Source organism: Bubalus kerabau, unplaced genomic scaffold, assembly GCF_029407905.1.
Source record: "Bubalus kerabau isolate K-KA32 ecotype Philippines breed swamp buffalo unplaced genomic scaffold, PCC_UOA_SB_1v2 scaffold_25, whole genome shotgun sequence".
NCBI lineage: Eukaryota > Metazoa > Chordata > Mammalia > Artiodactyla > Bovidae > Bubalus > Bubalus kerabau.
In genome coordinates, this window is record NW_026577879.1 from 6,082,912 (window position 1) to 6,101,178 (window position 18,267).

Below are 18,267 nucleotides of genomic sequence, written 5' to 3' on the forward strand. Positions count from 1 at the left end.
CTGTCAGCAGCTTTATCAGCACCTATCAGCTGCTTGATTAGCACCTGTCAGCATGTTGATCAACACCTGTCAGCCGCTTCATTAGCAACTGTCAGCCAGTTGATCAGCAACTGTCAGCCGCTTGATTAGCACCTCTCAGCCAGTTGATCAGCACCTGTCAGCCGCTTGATCAGCACCTGTAAGCTGATTAAACAGCACCTGCCAGCCGCTTCATCAGTGCCTGTCAGATGCTGGATCATTGCCTTCTCAGCTGCGCGATCAGCGCCTACTCAGCCGCGAATCAGCCCCTCGACAGCCACGTGATCATAGTCTGTCAGCCTCTTTATCAGAGTCTGTCATCCGCTTGATCAGCAACTGTCTGCAGGTTGAAGAGTGCCTACTCAGCCGCACGAATTGCATCTCTCACCCAGTTGATCTGCGCCTACTGAGCCCCGCAATGAACGCCTACTCAGCCGCCCGGTCCGTGCTTGTCAGCCGCTTGAGAAGTACCTGTCAGCCAGTTGATCAGCACCTCTCAGCCACTTGATCAGCACCTTTAAGCCACTGGATCAGCACAAGTCAGCCGCTTGATCAGCAACTTTCAGCGGCTTGATCAGCACCTATCAGCTGCTTAATTAACACTTCTCAGCCAGTTGATCAGCACCTGTTAGCCGCTTGATCAGCGTCTATCAGCCGCTTGATTAGCACCTGTCAGCCAGTTGATTAGCACCTGTCAGCCGCTTAATCAGCACCTGTCAGCAGCTTGCTCAGGGCCTATCAGCCACTTGATCAGTACCTGTCAGCCAGTTGATCAGCACCTGTCAGCCACTTTATCAGCACCTGTCAGCCAATATATCAGCAACTCTCAACAACTTGATCAGTGCCCGCTTAGCTGCGTAATCAGAGCCTACTCAGCCACGTGATCAGTGACTGTCAGCCGGTTGATCAGCGTCTGTCAGCCGCTTCATCATTTCCTGCTCTGCTGGTCATTCAGCGCCTGGTCAACCAATTCATCAGTGCCTGTCAGCCACTTGACCAGTGCCCACTCAGCTGATTGAAAAGCGCCTACGCAGCTGTGCGATAAGTGCCTCTCAGCCGCATGACAAGCACCTATCAGAAGCTTGATCAGGGCCTATCAGCCACTTGAATAGTACCTGTCAGCCAGTTGATCGTCACCTGTCAGCCGCTTCATCAGGAACTTTCAGTAGCTTTATCAGCACCTATCAGCTGCTTGATTAGCACCTGTCAGCATGTTGATCAACACCTGTCAGCCGCTTCATTAGCAACTGTCAGCCAGTTGATCAGCACCTGTCAGCTGCTTGATCAGCACCTGTAAGCCGCTTAAACAGCGCCTGCCAGCCGCTTGATCAGTGCTTTCTCAGCTGCGTGGTCAATGCCTACTCAGCCGCAAATCAGCCCCTAGACAGCCGCGTGATCATAGTCTGTCAGCCGCTTGATCAGAGACTGTCAGACGCTTGATCAGTGCCTAATCACCCCCTCCATCAGCGCCTGTTGAGTGGCGCGATCAGCACCAGTCAGCCACTTGACAAGCACCTATAAATCACTTGATCCACACCTAATTAGCTTCGCTATCAGTATTTACTGAGCCATGCGATCATCGCCTAGGCCGCATGATCTGTGCCTACTCAGCCCCGCGATCAGTGCCTACTCAGCCGTGCGATATGTGCCTGACAGCCGATTGCGAAGAACTGTCAGCCGCTTGATCAGCGATTATCAGCCGCTAGATCAGCATATGTCAACGAATTTATCAGCACCTGTCATCTACTTGATCATCGCCTAATCAGCTGCGCGATCAGCGCCTACTCAACCGCTTGATCAGTACCTGTCATCCACTTTATCAGCACCTGTCAGCCACTATATCAGCACCTGTCAACTGCTTGATCAGCGACCACTTTGCTGCGTGATCAGATCCTACTCAGCCACGTGATCAGTGACTCTCAGCCCATTGATCAGTGCATGTCAGCCGCTTGATCATTTCCTGGTCTGTTGGACATTCAGCGACTGTTCAACCACTTCATCAGTGCCTGTCAGCCATTTGACCAGTGCCCACTCTGCTGATTGAAAAGCGCCTACTCAGCCACGCGATAAGTGCCTCTCAGCCGCTTGACAAGCACCTGTCAGAAGCTTGATGAGGGCCTATCAACCACTTGAATAGTACCTGTCAGCCAGTTGATCGACACCTGTCAGCCGCTTGATCAGGACCTTTCAGCAGCTTTATCAGCACCTATCAGCTGCTTGATTAGCACCTGTCAGCATGTTGATCAACACCTGTCAGCACTTTCATTAGCAACTGTCAACCAGTTGATCAGCAACTGTCAGCTGCTTGATCAGCACCTGTAAGCCGCTTAAACAGCGCGTGCCAGCCGCTTCATCAGTGCCTGTCAGCTGCTTGATCATTGCCTTCTCAGCTGCGCGATCAGCGCCTACTCAGCCGCGAATCAGCCCCTACACAGCCGCGTGATCTTAGTCTGTCAGCCTCTTTATCAGAGTCGTTCATCCGCTTGATCAGCACCTGTAAGCAGGTTGAAGAGTGCCTACTCAGCCGCGCGAATTGCATAATTCAGCCAGTTGATCTGCGCCTACTGAGCCCCGCTATCAGCGCCTACTCAGCCGCCCGATCAGTGCCTGTCAGCCGCTTGAGAAGTACCTTTCAGCCAGTTGATCAGCACCTCTCAGCCAGTTGATCACCACCTGTAAGCCACTGGATCAGCACCTGTCAGCCGCTTGATCAGCACCTTTCAGCCGCTTGATCAGCGCCTATCAGCCGCTTGATCAGAACCTGTCAGCCGCTTGATGAGCGCCTGTCAGCTGCTTGATCAGTGCTTATAAGCCGCTAGATCAACATCTGTCAACTACTATCAGCACCTCTCAGCCAGTTGATCTCCACCTGTTAGCCATTGGATCAGCACCTTTCAGCAGCTTGATCAGTGCCTATCAGCTGCTTAATTAACACTTCTCAGCCAGTTGATCAGCACCTTTTAGCTGCTTGATCAGGGCCTATCAGCCGCTTGATCAGCACCTGTCAGCTGCTTTATCAGCACCTGTGCGCCGCTTAAACAGCGCCTGCCAGCCGCTTGATCAGTGCCTTCTCAGCTACGCGATCAATGCCTACTCAGCCGTGAATCAGCCCGTAAACAGCCGCGTGATCATACTCTGTCAGCCGCTTGATCAGAGGCTGTCAGACGCTTGATCAGCGCCTTATCACCCCCTCCATCAGCACCTATTGAGCGGCGAGATCAGCACCTGTCAGCCGCTTGACAGTCACCTATAAACCACTTGATCAACATCTAATTAGCTTCGCTATCTATATTTACTGAGCCATGCGATCATCGCCTCAGCCGCATGATCTGTGCCTACTCAGCCCTGCGATCAGTGCCTACTCAGCTGTGCGATATGTACCTGACAGCCGATTGAGAAGTACTGTCAGCCGCTTGATCAGCCATTATCAGCCGCTAGATCAACACCTGTCAACGACTTTATCAGCACCTATCAGCCGCTTGATCAGCGCCTGTCAGCCGCTTGATGAGCGCCTATCAGTAGCTTGATTATCCCCAGTCAGCAGTTGATCAGCAATTGTCAGCCGCTTGTTAAGCACCTGTCAGCAGCTTGATCAGCGCTTGACCACTTTCCACTCAGCCGATTGAAAAGCACCGACTCAGCCGCGCGAATAGCATCTTTCAGCCAGTTGATCTGTGCCTACTGAGCCACGCAGTCAGTGCCTACACAGCCGTAGGATCAGTGCTAGTCAGCCGCTTGACAAATACCTGTCAAGCACTTGATCAGCACCTGTCAGCAGCTTGATAAACGCGTGTCAGCCTCTTGACCAGCACCTAATCAACCACGCGATGATCATTTACTCAGCCGCGTGATCATCGCCTCAGCCTCTTGATCTGTGACTACTCAGCCCCAAAACCAGCGCCTACTCAGCCATGCGATATGCGCCTGACAGCCACTTGATCAAAGACTATCAGCCGCTTGATCAGCACCTGTCAGCCAGTTGATCAGCACCTGTCAGCAGCTTGATCAGCGCCTATCAGCTGCTTGATTAGCACCTGTCAGCCAGTTGATCAGCAACTCTCAGCCAGATGATCAGCACCTGTAAGCCAGTGGATCAGAGCCTGTTAGCTGCTTGATGATCGCATTATCAGCTGCACCATCAGCGCCTATCAGCTGCTTGATTAGCACCTGTCAGCCAGTTGATCAGCACCTCTCAGCCAGATGATCAGCACCTGTAAGCCAGTGGATCAGCACCTGTCAGCCGCTTGATCAGCACCTGTCAGCAGCTTTATCAGCACCTATCAGCTGCTTGATTAGCACCTGTCAGCATGTTGATCAACACCTGTCAGCCGCTTCATTAGCTCCTTTCAGCCAGTTGATCAGCACCTGTCAGCTGCTTGATCAGCAACTGTAAGCCCCTTCATCAGTGCCTGTGAGCTGCTTGATCTTTGCCTTCTCAGCTGCGGGATCAGCGCCTACTCAGCCGCGAATCAGCCCCTACACAGCCGCGTGATCATAGTCTGTCAGCCTCTTTATCAGAGTCGGTTATCCGCTTGATCAGCACCTGTCAGCAGCTTTATCAGCACCTATCAGCTGCTTGATTAACACCTGTCAGCATGTTGATCAGCGCCTATCAGCCGCTTGATTAGCACCTGTCAGCCAGTTGATTAGCACCTGTCAGCCACTTCATTAACAACTGTGAGCCAGTTGATCAGCACCTGTCAGATGCTTTTTCAGCACCTGTAAGCCGCTTAAACAACGCCTGCCAGCCGCTTGATCAGTGCCTTCTCAGCTGCGCGATCATTGCCTACTCAGCCGTGAATCAGCCCCTACACAGCCGCGTGATCATACTCTGTCAGCCGCTTGATCAGAGGCTGTCAGACGCTTGATCAGCGCCTAAACACCCCCTCCATCAGCACCTATTGAGCGGCGAGATCAGCACCTGTCAGCCGCTTGACAGTCACCTATAAACCACTTGATCAACATCTAATTAGCTTCGCTATCTATATTTACTGAGCCATGCGATCATCGCCTCAGCCGCATGATCTGTGCCTACTCAGCCCTGCGATCAGTGCCTACTCAGCTGTGCGATATGTACCTGACAGCCGATTGAGAAGTACTGTCAGCCGCTTGATCAGCCATTATCAGCCGCTAGATCAACACCTGTCAACGACTTTATCAGCACCTATCAGCCGCTTGATCAGCGCCTGTCAGCCGCTTGATGAGCGCCTATCAGTAGCTTGATTATCCCCAGTCAGCAGTTGATCAGCAATTGTCAGCCGCTTGTTAAGCACCTGTCAGCAGCTTGATCAGCGCTTGACCACTTTCCACTCAGCCGATTGAAAAGCACCGACTCAGCCGCGCGAATAGCATCTTTCAGCCAGTTGATCTGTGCCTACTGAGCCACGCAGTCAGTGCCTACACAGCCGTAGGATCAGTGCTAGTCAGCCGCTTGACAAATACCTGTCAAGCACTTGATCAGCACCTGTCAGCAGCTTGATAAACGCGTGTCAGCCTCTTGACCAGCACCTAATCAACCACGCGATGATCATTTACTCAGCCGCGTGATCATCGCCTCAGCCTCTTGATCTGTGACTACTCAGCCCCAAAACCAGCGCCTACTCAGCCATGCGATATGCGCCTGACAGCCACTTGATCAAAGACTATCAGCCGCTTGATCAGCACCTGTCAGCCAGTTGATCAGCACCTGTCAGCAGCTTGATCAGCGCCTATCAGCTGCTTGATTAGCACCTGTCAGCCAGTTGATCAGCAACTCTCAGCCAGATGATCAGCACCTGTAAGCCAGTGGATCAGAGCCTGTTAGCTGCTTGATGATCGCATTATCAGCTGCACCATCAGCGCCTATCAGCTGCTTGATTAGCACCTGTCAGCCAGTTGATCAGCACCTCTCAGCCAGATGATCAGCACCTGTAAGCCAGTGGATCAGCACCTGTCAGCCGCTTGATCAGCACCTGTCAGCAGCTTTATCAGCACCTATCAGCTGCTTGATTAGCACCTGTCAGCATGTTGATCAACACCTGTCAGCCGCTTCATTAGCTCCTTTCAGCCAGTTGATCAGCACCTGTCAGCTGCTTGATCAGCAACTGTAAGCCCCTTCATCAGTGCCTGTGAGCTGCTTGATCTTTGCCTTCTCAGCTGCGGGATCAGCGCCTACTCAGCCGCGAATCAGCCCCTACACAGCCGCGTGATCATAGTCTGTCAGCCTCTTTATCAGAGTCGGTTATCCGCTTGATCAGCACCAGTCAGCAGGTTGAAGAGTGCCTACACAATCGCGCGAATTGCATCTCTCAGCCAGTTGATCTGCGCCTACTGAGCCCCGCAATCAGCGCCTACACAGCCGCCCGATCAGTGCCTGTCAGCCGCTTGAGAAGTACCTGTCAGCCAGTTGATCAGCACCTCTCAGCCAGTTGATCACCACCTGTTAGCCATTGGATCAGCACCTTTCAGCAGCTTGATCAGCGCCTATCAGCTGCTTAATTAACACTTCTCAGCCAGTTGATCAGCACCTGTTAGCCGCTTGATCAGCGCCTATCAGCCGCTTGATTAGCACCTGTCAGCCAGTTGATTAGCACCTGTCAGCCGCTTAATCAGCACCTGTCAGCAGCTTGATCAGGGCCTATCAGCCACTTGATCAGTCCTGTCAGCCAGTTGATCAGCACCTGTCAGCCACTTCATTTGCACCTGTCAGCCACTTTATCAGCAACTCTCAGGCGCTAGGGCAGCCCCTATAATCAGCTTGATCATTAACTGTCAGCCACATTATCAGCACCTGTTAGCCGCTGTATCAGAACCTGTCAACCGCTTGATCAGCACCTGTCAGCAGCTTTATCAGCACCTATCAGCTGCTTGATTAGCCCCTGTCAGCCACTGGATCAGCGATTGTCAGCCGCTTGTTATGCACCTGTCAGCAGCTTGATCAGCGCTTGACCACTTTCCACTCAGCCGATTGAAAAGCAAAGACTCAACCGCGTGAATAGCATCTTTCAGCCAGATGATCTGTGCCTACTGAGCCCGGTAGTCAGTGCCTACACAGCCGCCCGATCAGTGCTTGTCAGCCGCTTGACAAGTAACTGTCAGCCACTTGATCAGCACCTGTCAGCAGCTGGAACATTGCCTATCAGCCGCTTGATTAGCACCTGTCAGCCAGATGATCAGCACCTGTCAGCAGCTTGAGCAGCGAGTATCAGCTGCTTGATCATCGCCTGTCAGCCAGTTGATCAGCACCTGTCAGCAGATTGATCAGGGCCTATCAGCCACTTGATTAGCACCTGTCAGCCAGTTGATCAGCACCTGTCAGCCGCTTGATTAGCACCTGTCAGCCGCTTAATCAGCACCTGTCAGCAGCTTGATCAGGGCCTATCTGCCACTTGATCAGTACCTGTCAGCCAGTTGATCAGCACCTGTCAGCCACTTTATCAGCACCTGTCAGCCAATATATCAGCAACTCTCAACAACTTGATCAGTGCCCGCTTAGCTGCGTAATCAGAGCCTACTCAGCCACGTGATCAGTGACTCTCAGCCGGTTGATCAGTGTCTGTCAGCCGCTTCATTAGCACCTGTCAGCCAGTTGATCAGCACCTGTCAGCCTCTTGATCAGAACCTGTCAGCAGCTTGATCATCGCCTATCAGCTACTTGATTAGCACTTGTGAGCCAGTTGATCAGCACCTGCCTACCGATTGTTCAGTGCCTGTCAGCTGCTTGATCATTGCATTCTCAGCTGCGCAATCAGCACCTATCAGCTGCTTGTTTAGCACCTGTCAGCCAGTTGATCAGCACCTGTCAGCACCTTGATCATCGCCTATCAGCCGCTTGATTAGCAACTGTCAGCCAGATGATCAGCACCTCTCAGCAGCTTGAGCGGCGAGTATCAGCTGCTTGATCAGCACCTGTCAGCCAGTTGATCAGCACCTGTCAGCAGATTGATCAGGGCCTATCAGCCACTTGATTAGCACCTGTCAGCCAGTTGATCAGCACCTGAGAGTCGCTTCATTAGCACCTGTCAGCCAGTTGATCAGCACCTGTCAGCAGGTTGATCAGCACCTGTCAGCAGGTTGATCAGTGCGTATCAGCTGCTTGATTAACACCTGTCAGTCTATTGATCATCACCTGTCAACCGCTAGATCAGCACCCACTTTGCTGCATGAACAGAGCCTACTCAGCCACGCGGTCAGTGACGCTCAGCCGGTTGATCTTCTCCTGTCAGGCGCTTGATCATTTCCTGCTCTGCTGGTCATTCAGCGCCTGGTCAACCACTGGATCAGTGTCAGTCAGCCGCTTGACCACTGCCCACTCAGCAGATTGAAAAGCGCCTATGCAGCCGAGCGATAAGCGCCTGTCAGCCGCTTTACAAGCACCTGTAAACCGCTTGATCAACACTTACTGAGCTGCGCTATCAGTGCTTAATCATCCGCGAGATCAGTGTCTGTCAGCTGCTTGATCAGCACCTGTCAACCGGTTGAACAGTGCCTATTCAGCCGCACAAATAGCATCTCTCAGCCAGTTGATCTGCTCCTACTGAGACCCATGGTCAGCGCATACTCAGCCGCCCGATCAGTGACTGTCAGCCTCTTGAGAAGTACCTGTCAGCCACTTGATCAGCACCTGTCAGCCGCTTGATAAACGCATGTCAGCAGCTTGATCAGTACCTGTCAGCCACTTTATCAGCACCTGTCAGCCAATATATCAGCAACTCTCAACAGCTTGATCAGTGCCCACTTAGCTGCGTAATCAGAGCCTACTCCGCCACAGGATCAGTGACCATCAGCGGGCTGATCAGCGCCTGACAGTGGCTTGATCATTTCCTGCTCTGATGGTAATTCAGCGCCTGGTCCACCACTAGATCAGTGCCTGTCAGCCCCTTGACCAGTGCCCACTCAGCTGATTGGTAAACGCATACGCATCCACGCGGTAAGCGCCTGTCAGCAACTTGATAAGTACCTGTCAGCCAGTTGATCAGCACCTGTCAGCCACTTCATTTGCACCTGTCAGCCACTTTATCAGCAATGGTCAGGCGCTAGGGCAGCCCCTAGAAGCAGCTTGATCATTAACTGTCAGCCACATTATCAGCCCGTGTTAGCCGATGTATCAGAACCTGTCAACCGCTTGATCAGCACCTGTCAGCAGCTTTATCAGCACCTATCAGCTGCTTGATTAGCCCCTGTCAGCCACTTGATCAGCAATTGTCAGCGGCTTGTTATGCACCTGTCAGCAGCTTGATCAGCGCTTGACCATTTTCCACTCAGCCGAATGAAAAGCAAAGACTCACCCGCGTGAATATCATCTTTCAGCCAGTTGATCTGTGCCTACTGAGCCCCGCAGTCAGTGTCTACACAGCTGCCCGATCAGTGCTTGTCAGCCGCTTGACAAGTACCTGTCAGCCACTTGATTAGCACCTGTCAGCCAGTTGATCAGCACCTGTCAGCAGCTTGATCAGTGCGTATCAGCTGCTTGATTAACACCTGTCAGCTAGTTGATCAGCACCTGTCAGCCAATTGATCAGCACCTGTCAGCCAGTTGAACAGCACCTGTCAGCCCCTTGATCATCGCCTATCAGCCGTGTGATTAGCACCTGTGAGCCAGTTGATCAGCACCTGTCAGCCTCTTGATCAGAACCTGTCAGCAGCTTGATCATCGCCTATCAGCTACTTGATTAGCACTTGTCAGCCAGTTGATCAGCACCTGCCTACCGATTGATCAGTGCCTGTAAGCTGCTTGATCATTGCATTCTCAGCTGCGCAATCAGCACCTATCAGCTGCTTGTTTAGCACCTGTCAGCCAGATGATCAGCAACTGTCAGCAGCTTGAGCGGCGAGTATCAGCTGCTTGATCAGCACCTGTCAGCCAGTTGATCAGCACCTGTCAGCAGATTGATCAGGGCCTATCAGCCACTTGATTAGCACCTGTCAGCCAGTTGATCAGCACCTGAGAGTCGCTTCATTAGCACCTGTCAGCCAGTTGATCAGCACCTGTCAGCAGGTTGATCAGCACCTGTCAGCAGGTTGATCAGTGCGTATCAGCTGCTTGATTAACACCTGTCAGTCTATTGATCATCACCTGTCAACCGCTAGACCAGCACCCACTTTGCTGCATGAACAGAGCCTACTCAGCCACGCGGTCAGTGACGCTCAGCCGGTTGATCTTCTCCTGTCAGGCGCTTGATCATTTCCTGCTCTGCTGGTCATTCAGCGCCTGGTCAACCACTGGATCAGTGTCAGTCAGCCGCTTGACCACTGCCCACTCAGCAGATTGAAAAGCGCCTACGCAGCCGAGCGATAAGCGCCTGTCAGCCGCTTTACAAGCACCTGTAAACCGCTTGATCAACACTTACTGAGCTGCGCTATCAGTGATTAATCAGCCGCGAGATCAGTGTCTGTCAGCTGCTTGATCAGCACCTGTCAGCCGGTTGAACAGTGCCTATTCAGCCACGCAAATAGCATCTCTCAGCCAGTTGATCTGCTCCTACTGAGCCCCATGATCAGCGCCTACTCAGCCACCCGATCAGTGACTGTCAGCCTCTTGAGAAGTACCTGTCAGCCACTTGATCAGCACCTGTCAGCCGCTTGATAAACGCATGTCAGCAGCTTGATCAGTACCTGTCAGCCACTTTATCAGCACCTGTCAGCCAATATATCAGCAACTCTCAACAGCTTGATCAGTGCCCACTTAGCTGCGTAATCAGAGCCTACTCCGCCACAGGATCAGTGACCATCAGCGGGCTGATCAGCGCCTGTCAGTGGCTTGATCATTTCCTGCTCTGATGGTAATTCAGCGCCTGGTCCACCACTAGATCAGTGCCTGTCAGCCCCTTGACCAGTGCCCACTCAGCTGATTGGTAAACGCATACGCATCCACGCGGTAAGCGCCTGTCAGCAACTTGATAAGTACCTGTCAGCCAGTTGATCAGCACCTGTCAGCCACTTCATTTGCACCTGTCAGCCACTTTATCAGCAATGGTCAGGCGCTAGGGCAGCCCCTAGAAGCAGCTTGATCATTAACTGTCAGCCACATTATCAGCCCGTGTTAGCCGCTGTATCAGAACCTGTCAACCGCTTGATCAGCACCTGTCAGCAGCTTTATCAGCACCTATCAGCTGCTTGATTAGCCCCTGTCAGCCACTTGATCAGCAATTGTCAGCGGCTTGTTATGCACCTGTCAGCAGCTTGATCAGCGCTTGACCATTTTCCACTCAGCCGATTGAAAAGCAAAGACTCAACCGCGTGAAGAGCATCTTTCAGCCAGTTGATCTGTGCCTACTGAGCCCCGCAGTCAGTGTCTACACAGCTGCCCGATCAGTGCTTGTCAGCCGCTTGACAAGTACCTGTCAGCCACTTGATCAGCACCTGTCAGCAGCTTGATGTGCACCTATCAGCCGCTTGATTAGCACCTGTCAGCCAGTTGACCAGCACCTGTCAGCCGCTTGGTCAGCGCCTATCAGTGGCTTGATTAGCCCCTGTCAGTCAGTTGATCAGCAATTGTCAGCCGCTTGTTAAGCACCTGTCAGCAGCTTGATCAGCGCTTGACCACTTTCCACTCAGCCGATTGAAAAGGACTGACTCATCCGCGCGAATAGCATCTTTCAGCCAGTTGATCTGTGCCTACTGAGCCCCGCAGTCAGTGCCTACACAGTCGCCTGATCAGTGCTTGTCAGCCGCTTGACAAGTACCTGTCAGCCTCTTGATCAGCACCTAATCGGCCACACTATGATCATTTACTCAGCCGCGCGATCATCGCCTCAGCCTCTTGATCTGTGCCTACTCAGCCCCATGACCAGCGCCTACTCAGCCATGCGACCTGTGCCTGACAGCCACTTGATCAACGACTATCAGCCGCTTGATCATCGCCTTATCAGCTTCACGATCAGCACCTACTCAGCCGCTTGGTCAGAACCTGTCAGGCAGTTGATCAGCACCAGTCAGCCGCTTGATCATTTCCTGCTCTGCTGGTCATTCAGCTCCTGGTCATCCACTTGATCAGTGTCTGTCAGCCGCTTGAGAAGTACCTGGCAGCCACTGGACCAGCACCTAATCAGCCACGCGATCATCATTTACTCAGCTGCACGATCATCGCCTCAGCTGCTTGATCTGTGTCTACTCAGCCCCGCGATCAGCGCCTACTCAGCCGTGCGAGGTGCGCCTGACAGACACTTGAGAAGCACTGTCAGCCACTTTATCAGCGACTATCAGTCGCTTGATCAGCACCTGTCAACGACTTTATCAGCACTTGTCAGCCGCTTGATTAGTGCCTGTCAGCTGCTTGACCACTGCCCACTCAGCCGATTGAAAAGCGCCAATGCAGCCGCGCGATAAGCACCAGTCAGCCGCCTGAAAATCACCTGTCAGCAGCTTGATCAGGGCCTATTAGCCACTTGATTAGCACCTGTCAGCCAATTGATCAGCACCTGTCAGCCAGTTGAACAGCACCTGTCAGCCCCTTGATCATCGCCTATCAGCCGTGTGATTAGCACCTGTCAGCCAGTTGATCAGCACCTGTCAGCCTCTTGATCAGAACCTGTCAGCAGCTTGATCATCGCCTATCAGCTACTTGGTTAGCACTTGTCAGCCAGTTGATCAGCACCTGCCTACCGATTGATCAGTGCCTGTCAGCTGCTTGATCATTGCATTCTCAGCTGCGCCATCAGCACCTATCAGCTGCTTGTTTAGCATCTGTCAGCCAGTTGATCAGCACCTGTCAGCACCTTGATCATCGCCTATCAGCCGCTTGATTAGCACCTGTCAGCCAGATGATCAGCACCTGTCAGCAGCTTGAGCAGCGAGTATCAGCTGCTTGATCAGCACCTGTCAGCCAGTTGATCAGCACCTGTCAGCATATTGATCAGGGCCTATCAGCCACTTGATTAGCACCTGTCAGGCAGTTGATCAGCACCTGAGAGTCGCTTCATTAGCACCTGTCAGCCAGTTGATCAGCACCTGTCATCCGGTTGATCAGCACCTGTCAGCAGGTTGATCAGTGCGTATCAGCTGCTTGATTAACACCTGTCAGTCTATTGATCATCACCTGTCAACCGCTAGATCAGCACCCACTTTGCTGCATGAACAGAGCCTACTCAGCCACGCGGTCAGTGACGCTCAGCCGGTTGATCTTCTCCTGTCAGGCGCTTGATCATTTCCTGCTCTGCTGGTCATTCAGCGCCTGGTCAACCACTGGATCAGTGTCAGTCAGCCGCTTGACCACTGCCCACTCAGCAGATTGAAAAGCGCCTACGCAGCCGAGCGATAAGCGCCTGTCAGCCGCTTTACAAGCACCTGTAAACCGCTTGATCAACACTTACTGAGCTGCGCTATCAGTGCTTAATCAGCAGCGAGATCAGTGTCTGTCAGCTGCTTGATCAGCACCTGTCAGCCGGTTGAACAGTGCCTATTCAGCCGCACAAATAGCATCTCTCAGCCAGTCGATCTGCTCCTACTGAGCCCCATGATCAGCGCCTACTCAGCCGCCCAATCAGTGACTGTCAGCCTCTTGAGAAGTACCTATCAGCCACTTGATCAGCCACTGTCAGCCGCTGGATTAGCACCTGTCAGCCACTTGATCAGCCACTGTCAGCCGCTGGATTAGCACCTGTCAGCCACTTGATCAGCACCTGTCAGCCGCTTGATAAACGCGTGTCAGCAGCTTGATCAGTACCTGTCAGCCACTTGATCAGCACCTGTCAGCCAATATATCAGCAACTCTCAACAGCTTGATCAGTGCCCGCTTAGCTGCGTAATCAGAGCCTACTCAGCCACAGGATCAGTGACCCTCAGGCGGCTGATCAGCGCCTGTCAGCGGCTTGATCATTTCCTGCTCTGATGGTCATTCAGCGCCTGGACAACCACTAGATCAGTGCCTGTCAGCCCCTTGACCAGTGCCCACTCAGCTGATTGATAAACGCATACGCATCCACGCGATAAGCGCCTGTCAGCCACTTGAGAAGCACCTGTCAGCGGCTTGATCAGGGCCTATCAGCCACTTGATCAGTACCTGTCAGCCAGTTGTTCAGCACCTGTCAGCCACTTCATTTGCACCTGTCAGCCACTTTATCAGCAACTGTCAGGCGCTAGGGCAGCCCATATAAGCAGCTTGATCATTTACTGTCAGCCACATTATCAGCACCTGTTAGCCACTGTATCAGAACCTGTCAACCGCTTGATCAGCACCTGTCAGCAGCTTTATCAGCACCTATCAGCTGCTTGATTAACACCTGTCAGCATGTTGATCAGCGCCTATCAGCCGCTTGATTAGCACCTGTCAGCCAGTTGATTAGCACCTGTCAGCCGCTTCATTAACAACTGTGAGCCAGTGGATCAGCACCTGTCAGCTGCTTTATCGGCACCTGTAAGCCGCTTAAACGACGCCTTCCAGCTGCTTGATCAGTGCCTTCTCAGCTGCGCGATCAATGCCTACTCAGCCATGAATCAGCCCCTACACAGCCGCGTGATCATACTCTGTCAGCCGCTTGGTCAGAGGCTGTCAGACGCTTGATCAGCGCCTAATCACCCCCTCCATCAGCGCCTATTGAGCGGCGCGATCAGCACCTATCAGCTGCTTGATTAGCCCCTGTCAGCCACTGGATCAGCAATTGTCAGCCGCTTGTTATGCACCTGTCAGCAGCTTGATCAGCGCTTGACCACTTTCCACTCAGCCGATTGCAAAGCAAAGACTCAACCACGTGAATAGCATCTTTCAGCCAGTTGATCTGTGCCTACTGAGCCCCGCAGTCAGTGCCTACACAGCCGCCCGATCAGTGCTTGTCAGCCGCTTGACAAGTACCTGTCAGCCACTTGATCAGCACCTGTCAGCAGCTTGATGTGCGCCTATCAGCCGCTTGATTAGCACCTGTCAGCCAGTTGACCAGCACCTGTGGGCCGCTTGACCAACGCATATCAGTGGCTTGATTAGCCCCTGTCAGCCAGTTGATCAGCAATTGTCAGCCGCTTGTTAAGCACCTGTCAGCAGCTTGATCAGCGCTTGACCACTTTCCACTCAGCCGATTGAAAAGCACCGACTCAGCCGCACGAATAGCATCTTTCGGCCAGTTGATCTCTGCCTACTGAGCCCCGCAGTCAGCGCCTACTCAGCTGCCCGATCAGTGTCTGTCAGCCGCTTGAGAAGTACTGTCAGCCAGTTGATCAGCACCTGTCAGCCCCTTAATCAGCGCCTATAAGCTGCTTGATTAGCACCTGTCAGCCAGTTCATCAGCACCTGTCAGCACCTTGATCATCGCCTATCAGCCGCTTGATTAGCACCTGTCAGCCAGTTGATCAGCACCTGTCAGCCAATTGATCAGCACCTGTCAGCCGCTTCATTAGCACCTGTCAGCCAGTTGATCAGCACCTGTCAGCCTCTTGATCAGAACCTGTCAGCAGCTTGATCATCGCCTATCAGCTACTTGGTTAGCACTTGTCAGCCAGTTGATCAGCACCTGCCTACCGATTGATCAGTGCCTGTCAGCTGCTTGATCATTGCATTCTCAGCTGCGCCATCAGCACCTATCAGCTGCTTGTTTAGCATCTGTCAGCCAGTTGATCAGCACCTGTCAGCACCTTGATCATCGCCTATCAGCCGCTTGATTAGCACCTGTCAGCCAGATGATCAGCACCTGTCAGCAGCTTGAGCAGCGAGTATCAGCTGCTTGATCAGCACCTGTCAGCCAGTTGATCAGCACCTGTCAGCATATTGATCAGGGCCTATCAGCCACTTGATTAGCACCTGTCAGGCAGTTGATCAGCACCTGAGAGTCGCTTCATTAGCACCTGTCAGCCAGTTGATCAGCACCTGTCATCCGGTTGATCAGCACCTGTCAGCAGGTTGATCAGTGCGTATCAGCTGCTTGATTAACACCTGTCAGTCTATTGATCATCACCTGTCAACCGCTAGATCAGCACCCACTTTGCTGCATGAACAGAGCCTACTCAGCCACGCGGTCAGTGACGCTCAGCCGGTTGATCTTCTCCTGTCAGGCGCTTGATCATTTCCTGCTCTGCTGGTCATTCAGCGCCTGGTCAACCACTGGATCAGTGTCAGTCAGCCGCTTGACCACTGCCCACTCAGCAGATTGAAAAGCGCCTACGCAGCCGAGCGATAAGCGCCTGTCAGCCGCTTTACAAGCACCTGTAAACCGCTTGATCAACACTTACTGAGCTGCGCTATCAGTGCTTAATCAGCAGCGAGATCAGTGTCTGTCAGCTGCTTGATCAGCACCTGTCAGCCGGTTGAACAGTGCCTATTCAGCCGCACAAATAGCATCTCTCAGCCAGTCGATCTGCTCCTACTGAGCCCCATGATCAGCGCCTACTCAGCCGCCCGATCAGTGACTGTCAGCCTCTTGAGAAGTACCTGTCAGCCACTTGATCAGCCACTGTCAGCCGCTGGATTAGCACCTGTCAGCCACTTGATCAGCACCTGTCAGCCGCTTGATAAACGCGTGTCAGCAGCTTGATCAGTACCTGTCAGCCACTTGATCAGCACCTGTCAGCCAATATATCAGCAACTCTCAACAGCTTGATCAGTGCCCGCTTAGCTGCGTAATCAGAGCCTACTCAGCCACAGGATCAGTGACCCTCAGGCGGCTGATCAGCGCCTGTCAGCGGCTTGATCATTTCCTGCTCTGATGGTCATTCAGCGCCTGGACAACCACTAGATCAGTGCCTGTCAGCCCCTTGACCAGTGCCCACTCAGCTGATTGATAAACGCATACGCATCCACGCGATAAGCGCCTGTCAGCCACTTGAGAAGCACCTGTCAGCGGCTTGATCAGGGCCTATCAGCCACTTGATCAGTACCTGTCAGCCAGTTGTTCAGCACCTGTCAGCCACTTCATTTGCACCTGTCAGCCACTTTATCAGCAACTGTCAGGCGCTAGGGCAGCCCATATAAGCAGCTTGATCATTTACTGTCAGCCACATTATCAGCACCTGTTAGCCACTGTATCAGAACCTGTCAACCGCTTGATCAGCACCTGTCAGCAGCTTTATCAGCACCTATCAGCTGCTTGATTAACACCTGTCAGCATGTTGATCAGCGCCTATCAGCCGCTTGATTAGCACCTGTCAGCCAGTTGATTAGCACCTGTCAGCCGCTTCATTAACAACTGTGAGCCAGTGGATCAGCACCTGTCAGCTGCTTTATCGGCACCTGTAAGCCGCTTAAACGACGCCTTCCAGCTGCTTGATCAGTGCCTTCTCAGCTGCGCGATCAATGCCTACTCAGCCATGAATCAGCCCCTACACAGCCGCGTGATCATACTCTGTCAGCCGCTTGGTCAGAGGCTGTCAGACGCTTGATCAGCGCCTAATCACCCCCTCCATCAGCGCCTATTGAGCGGCGCGATCAGCACCTATCAGCTGCTTGATTAGCCCCTGTCAGCCACTGGATCAGCAATTGTCAGCCGCTTGTTATGCACCTGTCAGCAGCTTGATCAGCGCTTGACCACTTTCCACTCAGCCGATTGCAAAGCAAAGACTCAACCACGTGAATAGCATCTTTCAGCCAGTTGATCTGTGCCTACTGAGCCCCGCAGTCAGTGCCTACACAGCCGCCCGATCAGTGCTTGTCAGCCGCTTGACAAGTACCTGTCAGCCACTTGATCAGCACCTGTCAGCAGCTTGATGTGCGCCTATCAGCCGCTTGATTAGCACCTGTCAGCCAGTTGACCAGCACCTGTGGGCCGCTTGACCAACGCATATCAGTGGCTTGATTAGCCCCTGTCAGCCAGTTGATCAGCAATTGTCAGCCGCTTGTTAAGCACCTGTCAGCAGCTTGATCAGCGCTTGACCACTTTCCACTCAGCCGATTGAAAAGCACCGACTCAGCCGCACGAATAGCATCTTTCGGCCAGTTGATCTCTGCCTACTGAGCCCCGCAGTCAGCGCCTACTCAGCTGCCCGATCAGTGTCTGTCAGCCGCTTGAGAAGTACTGTCAGCCAGTTGATCAGCACCTGTCAGCCCCTTAATCAGCGCCTATAAGCTGCTTGATTAGCACCTGTCAGCCAGTTCATCAGCACCTGTCAGCACCTTGATCATCGCCTATCAGCCGCTTGATTAGCACCTGTCAGCCAGTTGATCAGCACCTGTCAGCCAATTGATCAGCACCTGTCAGCCGCTTCATTAGCACCTGTCAGCCAGTTGATCAGCACCTGTCAGCCTCTTGATCAGAACCTGTCAGCAGCTTGATCATCGCCTATCAGCTACTTGGTTAGCACTTGTCAGCCAGTTGATCAGCACCTGCCTACCGATTGATCAGTGCCTGTCAG